This window comes from Mauremys reevesii, linkage group 8, assembly GCF_016161935.1.
Source record: "Mauremys reevesii isolate NIE-2019 linkage group 8, ASM1616193v1, whole genome shotgun sequence".
Classification (NCBI taxonomy): Eukaryota; Metazoa; Chordata; order Testudines; family Geoemydidae; genus Mauremys; species Mauremys reevesii.
In genome coordinates this window covers 59,256,297-59,269,244 of record NC_052630.1, presented here as the reverse complement: position 1 = coordinate 59,269,244, position 12,948 = coordinate 59,256,297, and the positions used below count along the sequence as shown (strand labels likewise).

Genomic DNA, 12,948 nt, shown 5'->3' with positions numbered 1-12,948 from the left:
GTAGAGTCAGAAAATTGCAGAGGAGCCAGAAGTTAGATTCTAAACCAACTGGAAACAATTTAAACAGGATGATGGGCCTAAATTCTGGTTAAATTTTAAAGAAACACTTGGAGATTTTCAACAACCCAGTAGCCTAAGGGCCATATTTTTAAAGGTATTTAGGACCCTAACTCTCTATCTACCTTTAAATATCTAGCCCTAAATCTTGGAATAAGAGAGGATGCTTGTCTTGTGACTTCCCAGCCTGGGGTTCACAGTGGGGTTATCTTCTACCAACGATGTCTCCAGATCCCACCCCTTCAGATATTGGCTCCTCTTTCAGAAAGATCCACAGGACTTCATTTTCTTCCCCAAAAGGACCACCTGTCCTCTACACCTCCCACATACTTACAGAAAGACCTCAGTGCCCTTTGGAGTCTTCTCTGAAAGACTTTTATAGTCCACTTCTCATCTTCAAGTTTTTTGTGACCTGTCAGTTATCACCTTGGCTTTCAAGAGGAGGTATCAAGAAGGTACTCCACAAATCTTCCAGGTAACAGCAACATTTCAGGAGCGGGTTAATGCCTCATCCCCTCAGTTGCGAGACACTGTTAGCTCAATCTAAAACAGGCAAAGGGCAACATGTACATTTATGGCTTGGGTCTGAGAAACACTACTGGAAGTCCTTTGATAACCATAGTGACAACACACTAGTGATTGTGATGAGCATCTCAGCTCCTAGCAGCGGAAACATGTTGTCTGCTGCCTCCTCTGAACTATGGTGTGAGAAGCCAGAATCCTGTCCTACTCCCCTTCCAGATACACTTTTATGACTGAAGGTGGTGACTTTATGGGGTGAACCCTCTTGCAGATGAGCATCCAGTCTGAAGACTAGGGAGATGCAGAAAAGGTTACCATAACTTTAGGAGTGGAAGTAGGAATAGATGAATTGTGGTGCCCAAAAGACATTGGAAAGTAAGATGAACAAATCCAGAGAAAAAGAGGATGGAGATGGAGTCTAGTCCCTTTAAAGGAGAAGGAGGGCAGGTATTGGAGGCTAGGAAAGGAGTGGCTATGGTGGAAGTAGATGAGGTTTCCCTTAGAGAATTGAATTTTCACTATGCTTAGATTCCCACTTATCAGGCAATGGATATAGCTGTGAGGCTTATATCTTATGAAATTCATGGTTATCACACTGTATATGTTGCTGAAAAATTTATACTGAAAGTCTGTAAATATATAACACATATGTAGGAAAGAAAAGAAGTTGGTAAAGTACAGATAGGCAACTGTGAGGAACAGTCAAACATAAAAGATTCTCATTTACATATAACACAAAGGCAAGCAACTGAATATTGATCAAATGTACAAGTGCTTATGTACAAATGCTAGAAAAATAAATATTTAGATGGGTGAACAGAAGTGCCTGGCATTTAATGATATAACAGAAATCATGAAAACATGGAAGAATGGCAATAATCAATAGGATACCAGGTTACAAAATACCTAGGAATGACAGAGTAGGCCTGCTTTTGGGGGAGTTGTACTCAGGGGCGGCTCTAGGCACCAGCAAACCAAGCTGTTGCCTAGGGCGGCCAAATCTAGGGGGCGGCAGGCTGGGCCGGTGGACCTGCCGCAGTCATGCCTGCGGGAGGTCCACCGGAGCCGCGGACGACCGGACCTGCCGCAGGCAAGACTGCGGAGGGGGCGCTGTTCCCGCGGCTCCGGTGGAGCTCCCCCAGTCATGCCTGCGGCAGCAACTGTAATGGGGGATTTCAACTTTTCTCATATTGAATGGGTATACATCACCTCAAGAAGAGATGCAGAGAGAAAATTTCTAGACACAGTAAATGACTGCTTCTTGGAGCAGCATGTCCTGGAACCCACAAGGGGAAAGGCAATTCTTGATTTTGTTCTAAGTGGAGCACAGGATCTGGTCCAAGAGGTGAATATAGCTGAGCCGCTCGGTAACAGCTGCCATAAAATAATGAAATTTAACATAGCTGTAAGGAGAAAAATGCCAAAGAATCCCACCACAGTAGCATTTAACTTCAAAAAGGGAACTACACAAAAATGAGGAAATTACTTAAATGGGAATTAAAAGGAACAGTCACAATGCTGCAAACTGCATAGAGACTACCTTAAAACACCATAACAGAGGCTCAAACTAGAGGTATTATGCCCCTGCCCCCACCCCAAATCAGTAAGAAAACCAAAAAATGTAATTATGGCTAAAAAGCAGAGTAAAAGAAGGTGGTAAGAAGCAAAAAATCATTCTTTAAACAATGGAGTCAAATCCTAGTGAGGAAAATAGAAACTATCATTAACTCTGACAAATCAAGTGCACAAGTATAATTAGGAAGGCCAAAAAGAATTTTAAGAGCAATTACCCAAAGACTGAAAAATGAAAGAACATTTTTTTTAATTACATCAGAAGCAAGAAGCCTGGGGTCAGTCATTGAAGCTACTGGATGCTGAAGGTGCTGAAGGAGCACTCAAGGAACACAAAGCCATTGCAGAAAAGCTAAAATGAATGTTTTGCATCGATCTTCACTGCAGAGGATGTGAGAGAGGTTCACATATCTGAGCCATTCTTTTAGGTGAGAAATCTGAGGAACTGTCCCATATTGAGGTGTCAATAGAGGAAGTCTTGGAACAAATTCATAAATTAAACAGTAATAAGTCACCAGGACAAGATGGTATTCAATTATGAAATTGCAGAACTACTATATATGGTACATAATATATCAGCTGCTGTACCAGATGACTAGAGGGTAGCTACCATAACGCCTTAAATAAATAAATAAATAAATAAATAAATAAATAAATAAAAACAAACCAAGGCGCTCCAGAGGTGATCCTGGCAATTACAAGACAATAAGTCCAACTTCAGTACCATGTATATTGATTGAAACTATAGTAAAGAATAAAATTATCAAACACAGGCAAACATATGTTGGGGAAGAGTAAACATGGCTTTAGTAAAGGGAAATCATGCCTCACCAAACTATTAGAATTCTTTGAGGGAGTCAACAAGCATGTGGACAAGGGTGATCCAGTCAATAAAGTGTACTTAGTCTTTCACAAATCCTTTGACAAGGACGCTTAAGCAAACTACGCCATAATAGGAAAAGAGGGAAGGTCCTCTCGTGGACTGGAAACTGGTTAAAAGATAGGAAACAAAGCATAGGAAAAAATGATCAGTTTTCACAATACAGAGAAGTAAAATGTAGTGGCTCCCAAGGATCTGTACTGAAATCTGTACTGTTCTACTTATTAATAAATAATCAGGAAAAAGGGGTACTCAGGAAGTTGGCAGCATTTGCAGACTATACAAAATTACTCAAGATAGTTAACTCCAAAGCAGACTGTGAAGAATTGCAAAGAGCTCTCACAACACTGGGTGACTGGATGACAAAATGGCAGATGAAATTCAATGTCACTATATACAAAGTAATGCAAATTGGAAAAAATAATCATGCAAAATGATGGGGTCTATATTAGGTGTTACCACTCAAAAAAGAGATCTTGAGGGTTCATTGTGGACAGTTTTTTGAAAACATCTGCTCAATGTGAAATGGGAGTCAAAAAAGCTAACAGAATGTTAGGAACCATTAGGAAAGGGATAGATAATGTCACTATATAAATCCCAGGGTATGCACACTCCATGAATAGTGTAGGCAGTTCTGGTTGCCTCATCGCAAAGAAAATATATTAGATGTGGAAAAGGTGCAGAGAAGTGCAATAAACATGATTAGGGTTATGGAACAACTTCCATACAAGGAGAGATTTAAAGGACTGGGACAGTATAGCTTGGAAAAGAGATGACAAAGGGGGATACGACAGAGGTCTATAAACTCATGAATGGTATGACGCAAGTGTTGTTTACCCCTTCACATAACACAAGATCTAGGGGTCATCCAATTAAACTAAATGGTAGAAAGTTTAAAATAAACAAAAGGCAGTACATCTTCACACAACATACAGGCAAACTGTGGAACTCATTGCCACAGGATGTTTTGAAATCCAAAATAATAACTGGACTCAAAAAAAAAGAATTAGATAATATCATGGAGGATAGTCTATTGACGTTGACTAATAGCCATGATAGCCCAGGGTGCAACCCCATGCTCCAGGTATCCCTAAACCTCCAATTGCCAGAAGCTGGAACTGGACAACAGGATACTGGGTTAGATGGTCCATTGGCCTGATGAAGTATGTACATTCTTACGCTCTTATGTTCAGAATATGAAATTGCCAGGGGAAGTGAAATATTAATATGTTCAAATTGACATTTTCCAGTACTGCAGCCTGATGCTGAGAGTTGCTGATCCTTTGCAGATCCTGTTGGCGGCAATTGAAATTGGAAGTGTTCAGCAGTTTTCAGGATCAGGTCCTTGCTTTACTCAGACAGTGATCTTCAGAGAATTGAGGGTAAGGAAAGGGATAAAAATCTCTCTTTCATGAACACCTTTGCAAAAGATTGATGGCCAAAATTATGACTCTCCACAGCCCTCAGTAATGCAAAACTTGTATCTATTAAAACCTAAGGCTCTGCGAGGTGTTCTGTGTGGGCAGAGTGGTGTGTCTGCAAACAACAGCTGGCAGGCTTGGAGCCTAAATAATTGCAATCCTCTATTTTCTGGAGTTCTAATATAGATACTGGCTGACTCTCTCATTCCCTTATTAGGCTTAGGTGGTTTAGGATGGGCCTTTATTATCATGTTCCCTTTTTTACAGTTAAAGCATTTTCTGTGTCTATCCATTATAGAATTTCCTAGGAGATTGTTCATTAGATTTTTTTACCCCATAACAAAAAATTGAATGGATGCGATTGAGGGTATCTTCTCTTTCTTTAATACTGCAAGTATATGTGACTCTTAGAAAATTGTGATGACCCTATAATTACCTTCTTTACTTGTTTTAAAGGTTTTTCTATTTTGTTTTTTCTTCATGATCTTTATAGTTTTGCATATTTATTATCATTGATTATATATAACAGAACTGTAGTCAACTCAAGTGCTCATATTCATTATTTGCAGTGTAATGACACAATATCCTCAATGGCCAGTTATAATCACTCCTGCACAATATGCCTTCCCTGCAAAATAATACCAAAGAAAAAGACACACACACAAAGCCTGTTAAAATATGGCAGAACAGTAATGTAAGAGACAAACAAGTACATTTTCTAATTGAATGAGTACTCACAGTATTACCAAAGTTATTGGTTCATTAAAAGATGTAAATGGTAGAATTATCAATAATAATGCAGAAAAGGTGGAAGTGTTCAATACATATTTCCATTCTGTAATTGGTGAAAAAACAGATGATATAATCACATCATATGGTAATGATAAGACTTTCCATTCTATTACTACATCTCAGGAGAATGTAAAAAAAACAGCTACTAAAGTTAGTCATTTTTAATCAACAGTTCCAGAAAACTTGCATCCAAGGAGTTGTAAAAAGAACCACCTGAGGAGTTTGCTGGACCATTAATGCTGATTTTCAATAAGTCTTGGAGAACTGGGGAACTTCCAGAAGACTGTAAGGAAGCTAATGTTGTGCCTGTTTTTAACAAAGGTCAACAGGATGACCCAGGTAATTATAGGCCTGTCAGCCTGACATTGATCCCAGGCAAAGTAATGGGATGGCTGATACGGGACTGTATTAATAAAGAATTAAAATAGGGAAACATAATGGATTTATCGAAAATAGATCCCGTCAAACTAACTTGATATCTTTTTTATGAGATTACAAGTTTAGTTGATAAAGGTAACAGTGTTGATATAATATAATTAGATAGCTGTAAGGCATTTAGTTAGATACCTCACAACATTTTGATTACAAAACTAGAATATAAAATTAACACGGCACATATTAAATTCATTAAAAACTAGCTAATTTGTAGCCTCAAAATGTAGTTGTAAATGGGGAATCATCATCAAATGGTGTGTTTCCAGTGGGGTCCTGCAGGGATCAAGTCTTGGCCCTACACTATTTAACATTTTTATCAATGATCTAGAAGAAAGCATAAAATCATCACTGTCAAAGACACAAACAATGGGGAGCGGTAAATGATGAGAACGATAGTTCACTGATTCAAAGTGATCTGGATTGCTTAGTAAACTAGGAACAAACAAACAATAGGCATTTCTATTTGGCCACCTGTAAATGTATACATCTATGAACAAAGAACACAGGAGACACTTACTTATTTTAACAAAGAGAATGTTGGGGGATGACTTAAGCACAATTTATAAGTGATTGATTGACTGGCGTTCCCTCGATTTCAAAGATGATCTCTACCACAGATTTACATATGGAACCGCAAATCTGCCCTCAGTAGGTACAGACATTTTGTCACAGGCCAGCAGCCTGCTGAGAGAAAATTATTTATTTTTCCTTCCTCCTCTCTCTCTTTTCAGTTTCAAGGGCAAGGCGCTTTGCCTCAATGCGGGTCATTGTCTGCTGGAGGATGTGGCACCATTGGGGGTGGTTGGTGGCTTTCTCTTCCCAGCTTGTGATGTCCACATCAGTTTTCTTAAGATATGCTTTCAGTGTGTCTATCAGACTCTCTTCTGCCTGATCCACTGTTGAGGACTTGGGAGATTGGACCATTCTTTTTCTGGGACCTCTCCTCAGACCTGTTCGCCTTGGGAGACCCTATCAGGAACATAAAGCGCTTGACAACTTAGCTCTGAGGTTCATTGGAGCACGCAAGCCCGCTCACCACAACAAGGTGACAGTCCCCAAAGAAGACATAAGGAACAAAAAAATAATAATGGGCTCTTCAATCTAGCAGAGAAAGGTATAACAAGATCCAGTGTATGGAAATTGAAGCTGGACAGATTCAGACTAGAAATAAGGCACATATTTTTAACAGTGTGGGTAATTAACCATTAGAACAACTTATAAAGGGTGCTGGTGGATTTTCCATCACTGGAAATTTTGAAATCAAGATTGGATGTTTTCTTCTAAAAGACATGTTCTAGTGCAGACAGTACAGTAGGCCTATAACCAGTGTTATGCAGGAAAGTTGACTAAATTATCACAGTTTTCTCTTCTGGCTTTATAATCTATAATCTTCCTTGAGGAATAGTCTGTGCGGGACTATTTTTTTAAACCTGCCCCACAATACCCACTCCCACCACTACCATATTGTTTCATGCATTTTTATCCCGCTCCCACCGGCAAAACTTTAGATCCTGCAAATCCCACAAGAGAGACAGATTCCGCCATTCTACTAACCTCCTCGGCTGTCACACACACAATTGTTCATTAATATATTATATATACAAATGGAATTCAGACACAATTTTTACCACTAAAAGACTAAAACAAATCTTGCTTCAACCGTGTACAAAATATTTAACTCAAACAATATAATTGGCAATTCTCTGAATAGTTACTATTGGAAAATTGCTGAGAGATTTAGTGTTTTCCCGCAAATAACTGCAATTTTGGTTTTTTGCACACTCAATCCCGCCTGCAACAAGGTGCATTTTACCTGCTCCCACGATTATGGCAGTGGGTCCTGCAGGATCCCAGTTCCACTGGAGGACTGTTCCCTGAGGAACATCTTCCACTAAAGGTAGCACAGGGCCAATTCTTCCAGGTTCCTGAGAGAGTCAGGGGGCTCTGGATCTGCTGTGGAAACACACAGCCTCCATCCAGATGGCCTTATATCTGTAGGCTAACTTGGAAGATCAAACAGGATACTTGGAGGAGAGGGATGGGGCAAGAGAGGGGCCTCTAGCTTGGTTTGCAATAGAGCAAATCCTGCATCCCCATGGAAGCTGCCATGGTAAATTAAATGTCTCACTAAAGCCTGGTGTAATTTAAATCTAGTATAGGGAGAGCCAAATCCTGTTCCACTTCAACCACCCTGATGTAAAAGACAAGAAAAATAGTGGGAGAGCTGCAGTTCTTCTGTATGTTGAAAAAGTCATGCAGAGAAACATATTCAGCGCTGAACATTAAATTGTTCTTCATTACCTGGCAACCTATCAATTACTCTCTCATAAAAAGCTGGTTCACTTAATGATGTGATCCATTATTTTCTGCTGCTGTAGGTTTTGAGACTAATGTATAGTGTCCTTTTTCTTTTATGCAGTCATAATACTGAAATGTAGCCATAACAGACACACTTTAGGTAACATGTAGTTTAAACACATATTTAGTAAGCACAGTTCAATAATAAAACAGCATGGCCATTTTTCACTAGTACCCACCCTGCCCCCTGTCTCCCAGCCCCAGCCAAACAGGAGGGCTGTCAGTCCATCCATGGTATCCAGAAATCTGGAAACCCTCTCTGTTCTCAGGTCCGCCCGGAGTGTTGGTAAGAGAATCCAGATCCACCCACTCCAATGGATTCCAGCTTGGGGCCCTCAAGCTAAACAAGGAGAGTCAGAGTTTGCTGACTCTGACAGTGCCCTGAGCTCCTACTAGGGTTTAGGATTGGCCTGGAGTCTGCAGGAATTAAAGATTATGTCATGTGATAAAATCTCCAGGAATACAGCCAACCAAAATTGGAAACCCTAGCTCCTACCTACCTTCCCTCAGGCATCTGCAGGCTCTTCAGCCTGTTGGTCTGTTTGTCCCTTGCTTGGGTGTTGTCCCTTGGCAGCTCCCTAGCAGTTTGTTGATAGGAGTGCCTCTCTCCTGCCTGCTCACTCCTCTGTTAGACACCCAATCCTTTTGCTTCCCAGCCCTTTTATCCACCCAGGTTCTATTAGACTGCCAATCAACAGTGGCTGGCAGGGCCTGTATTAACCCTTTCGTTGCTGGGCTAGAATGGAGTACATACACCCCATGACACACACACACACTATTATTATTATTTATTACTATTATTTAAGCATACACACAAGTCTCTGGAATCTTACGAAAAGCAGGGCTTATTTACTTACCTTTTGCTAATATGTAAAAAATCACAAAATCTTTATCTAAAATCTCTATTCTTCTGGATCATAATATGTTCCATATGAATAAATATCATGAATACAGCTGTTCAATTAAAAAAAAATCACATGGTTTTTTTTCTATTTTAAGCATGAAAAATTAAGGTTCATTAATCATTGCTCATTTATCTGCCTTCCAGAACAGAATAATTCTGATCTACTTGAGCCATTTATCCATCTCTAAATACCCATGTCATCATGTTCACTGCATGCAGGTCATTAAAATGGCATGCATATGGAGGTTTATTGCTAGATAAGAAGCATTCAGAGACCATAGTACAAACATTTGAATGGCACTAAGCCATTTATTACAGAGCAAGTGCACATTTCTAATAGACAAATCTATGCTGTAATAGACAATTTAAGCTTTAGTCATTTATGGTTAATAGGAGTGTAGCCTTAAAAAGAAAACACTTTAAATAATGATATAAAGTGACCTGAAACAAATGACAGAATAGATACTCAGTTGGTGTAAATCAGTCTGCCCCTATTTAAGCAATGGAACTAGGTTGCTTTACACCAACTGGGGATCTACATTATTAAGTGTACATGTTAGGTTCTCCTTATTACTAAGTTTCAAGAAACACTGTCATTGTAAAGAAAAGTGATGCTACCCTTAGTCTCTGACTGTGGATATGCTTTGCAGATAAGATAAAGACCTCTGCAAAGTAAACTGTCCACCATTAAATTTATACTCTGGTTATTGCAAAAAGATACCTAGATAAATGTTTCTATGCCCCATTGACCTTGTCCAATGTCCTCAATCCTTACACTCCACCAGCTCCTTTCTCAGCTTGAATTATTCCCTTGTGATCTTCTCTGCTACTCCTAATTGCTGGGGAGGGGGGTAGCTTCTCTATGGGTGACATTCATCTAAAGATCTTTGAAGGAATCTTTATTATCTGTTGTGTGATTTCAAAGGCCCACATACAGGAAAGTATTATGCACATGCTTAACGGTAAGCATATACTCAAGTCCAACTGGCTTCAATGGGACCTAAGCATGTACTTAAAGTTAAGCACATACTTAAGTGGTTTAATGAGTAAAAGGCAAAATTATTTTTGCTTTGTTTTGCAGTTGTGGTTGTCTTTTGTTTGGTTGGGTTTTTTGGGGGGAGGGGGTTGTTTTTTTTAACAAATCATATTTTATAGTTTGTCAAGAGCACTGACAAAAATGTATGTTATGTAACAAAGTATTTTCCTCATCTGATTTTAGGAATACTTTTGTAGATTTTCTTAAGCAAGCACACACTTTGGCTCTTTATTATGCACTGTGACACAGACTACTTGGCATTCACCATCCCTAAATTATGTTCATGTGCCTGAACCCATTCTCCTATGAAATTCATGAAGGGCCGAGGAATACATTATGCTAAGCAGTTCCTAGGAACTAATGGACATCCTCAACTCCCTAAATGAAAGTGTTGAGGGTGCTCACCACTGTTTGGACGTCATTTAGCATAGGTTTGGGCCTCCTCATATGTTTCTACATTACATAAGAGACAGAATGCGGAAAGGATTCCACTGATTTGAGCGGGCATTGACTTGGACCTATGAAGGCAGTTCAGTTTCAGCAGCTACAGATTGTTGTTACGAAGGATATAGTTCTCTCCTGGTAAGTGTTCAGAAAACTCATGCAATCACGATGAAAGGGGCTAACTTCATGGTAGTCAAAAGTCCTACTGACTTAATCTACTCCATTTAAGAACTAGAATATTTGATTCAATAAGAGGTTTCTGAATGGGAAAAAAAAAAGAATTTCTGAGTAGCACAGAAAATTTATAATTAATTGTAGAAAGGTCAGAAAGTGATGCAAAACTCAAAGCTAGTAAGAGCAGGAAATATAAATAGCATGACAAGAAATAGCATAACAGAAAAAATATAAGTTCAAAGGAAAATGTAGTAGTATAATTTAGTATATTATGAAAGGGATATATGGATAAGCAGAAAAGAACAATGGAACTTTACACATTCAGCTGATTTGCTGGTTCTCTGTGCTGTACACATAATGCCCTGCCTTGAAATATTAATTAATAAATATAGACAACTGACTAAATACACACACACAGTAATGGGAGTGAATTTCCCAGACCTCAACTCATGTAGATGGAATATAAATGTCTTCAATCACAGATGAGTTCAATGAAAGCCTCCCCCCATGAAAAAAAAAAAAAACCACCTTCCCAATTAAACCAACCTGCTGTGATTTCATTCATTTAGTGACAACTGGTCATGTTTTTGTCTAAAAAAAAAGTTACAGAAAAGAAACATTATGTTATTTCTTAAGAAAAGGGGAAAATACCAGTCCAAATTCTATCTGTGAATCTTGCGGGTCCAATTCTGCAACCCTTATTTATGCTGAATAGGACTTATGAGAATAATCTCATTGGAGTCAGCGAGGCTAATTACATGGAAAATGTAATGTACTGTTACCACATAATGTTTTGTTTCCTTGTATGGGTGTACTATGTAGGCAGCAGTAATGCTTATGAACAAGAATTCATAGAGAGAGAGATTTGGGCACAACAGACTTTACTGATATACAGAGCATTTTAAAAAAACCTGCACTATAGTGGACAGTAAACACGTTCCTATAAGCCAACCACTTATGAATTCAGAAAAACACAACAAGCAAGACCATTTGAAATAGTACCAACATATTGATTCCGAGTGATGTTATAAATAGAGCAATGAGTTGGACAGAAGTCCATTTCACAAAAGATTTTGAGATTTCAAGATCTGGCTTCATTCAAAATGGAGCGAAAGAATAGGAACAAGTGCTTAATATTCCCCCCCCCCCCGGGTCATATTGGCAGAGACCCTGGGGGATTTTTTGCTTTCCTCTGCAACATGGAGCATGGGTCACTTGCAGGTTTAAACTAGTGTAAATGGTGGATTCTCTGCAATAAAGCCCCAGTGGGAGAACACTTCAACCTTTCTAACCACTCAGTGACAGACTTATTATCACTTCAAAAGTTTTTTTCCTCCTGCTAACGATAGCTCATCTCAATTGATTACACTCTGCCTGTTGGTATGCATATCCACCTTTTTTTCTTCTCTGTTATAAATATCTCCTGTCTGTGTGTTCCATTCAGCTCATGCTGAAATAAATTTGTTAGTCTCTAAACGGTGGATTCTCTGTAACTTGAAGTCTTTAAATCAATACGTGAGGACTTCAATAACCCAACCAGAGCTTATGAGTCTATTACAGGAGTGAGTTGGAGAGGTTCTGTGGCCTGTAATGTGCAGGAGGTCAAACTAGAAGATCATGATGGTCTCTTCTGACCTTAGAATCTATGAGTATATGCTTAATTAGATACTTTTTTAAATCTACAAATATTTGATGTATCTATTTGTTAATTGTGAAAGATCTGACTGTAAGCACGTTTTTATGTAAATCTTTGAATCTTAAATGATATCAATAGAACATGCAAAAAGGAAGAGAAAATGAGGTCAGTAATAACTACATTATAAATAAATTATTATCCCTAAATATTGTGCACTGAAACCAATCCAGGTGAAGCCAATAAAGACATGTTCACTATTATTCAAGTGGTGAGTATGTGTTAAGTAAAATAAATATTACTTAGAAACTTCACTATGTTAATATTGCAGGTGCAGAACATATTTCTAACTGAAAGACACAGATCAGATAGATTCAGTGTTCCTCAGTATTACAGACAAGAATATAAGGATTATGGACTAGATTAAACTCCCAAGTAAGTCAAAGAGTTTTTCCATTCACGTCAGAGAGAGCTGGCTCAGACCACAAACACCCCACAAAAAAATATATTATTTTATCCTTCTGTTTTCCTTGCAGTAGACCAGGCATTATTAGCACCTCCTCAGTCAAACTGAGCCTAAACTTACAGAGAAATCCCTTGGAAATAAGGGATACCCATACCATTTCTGTTGCAAAAATGATCATTTCAACAGCAAATAATTCCAGATATTACATATCTTGAATTTATATATATATAATATATATATATTATATATGTCAG

At 38.6% G+C, this 12,948-nt stretch overlaps 1 long non-coding RNA gene across 1 annotated transcript; it reads left to right on the top strand.

The window, feature by feature from the left end:
* Positions 1–763: 763 nt before the first annotated feature.
* On the top strand, positions 764–5,577 carry LOC120369793. The gene is made up of 4 exons (XR_005583425.1): positions 764–889; positions 2,414–2,579; positions 4,282–4,413; positions 5,417–5,577. It is a non-coding gene; the product is annotated as an uncharacterized LOC120369793 (long non-coding RNA).
* Positions 5,578–12,948: the final 7,371 nt, after the last annotated feature.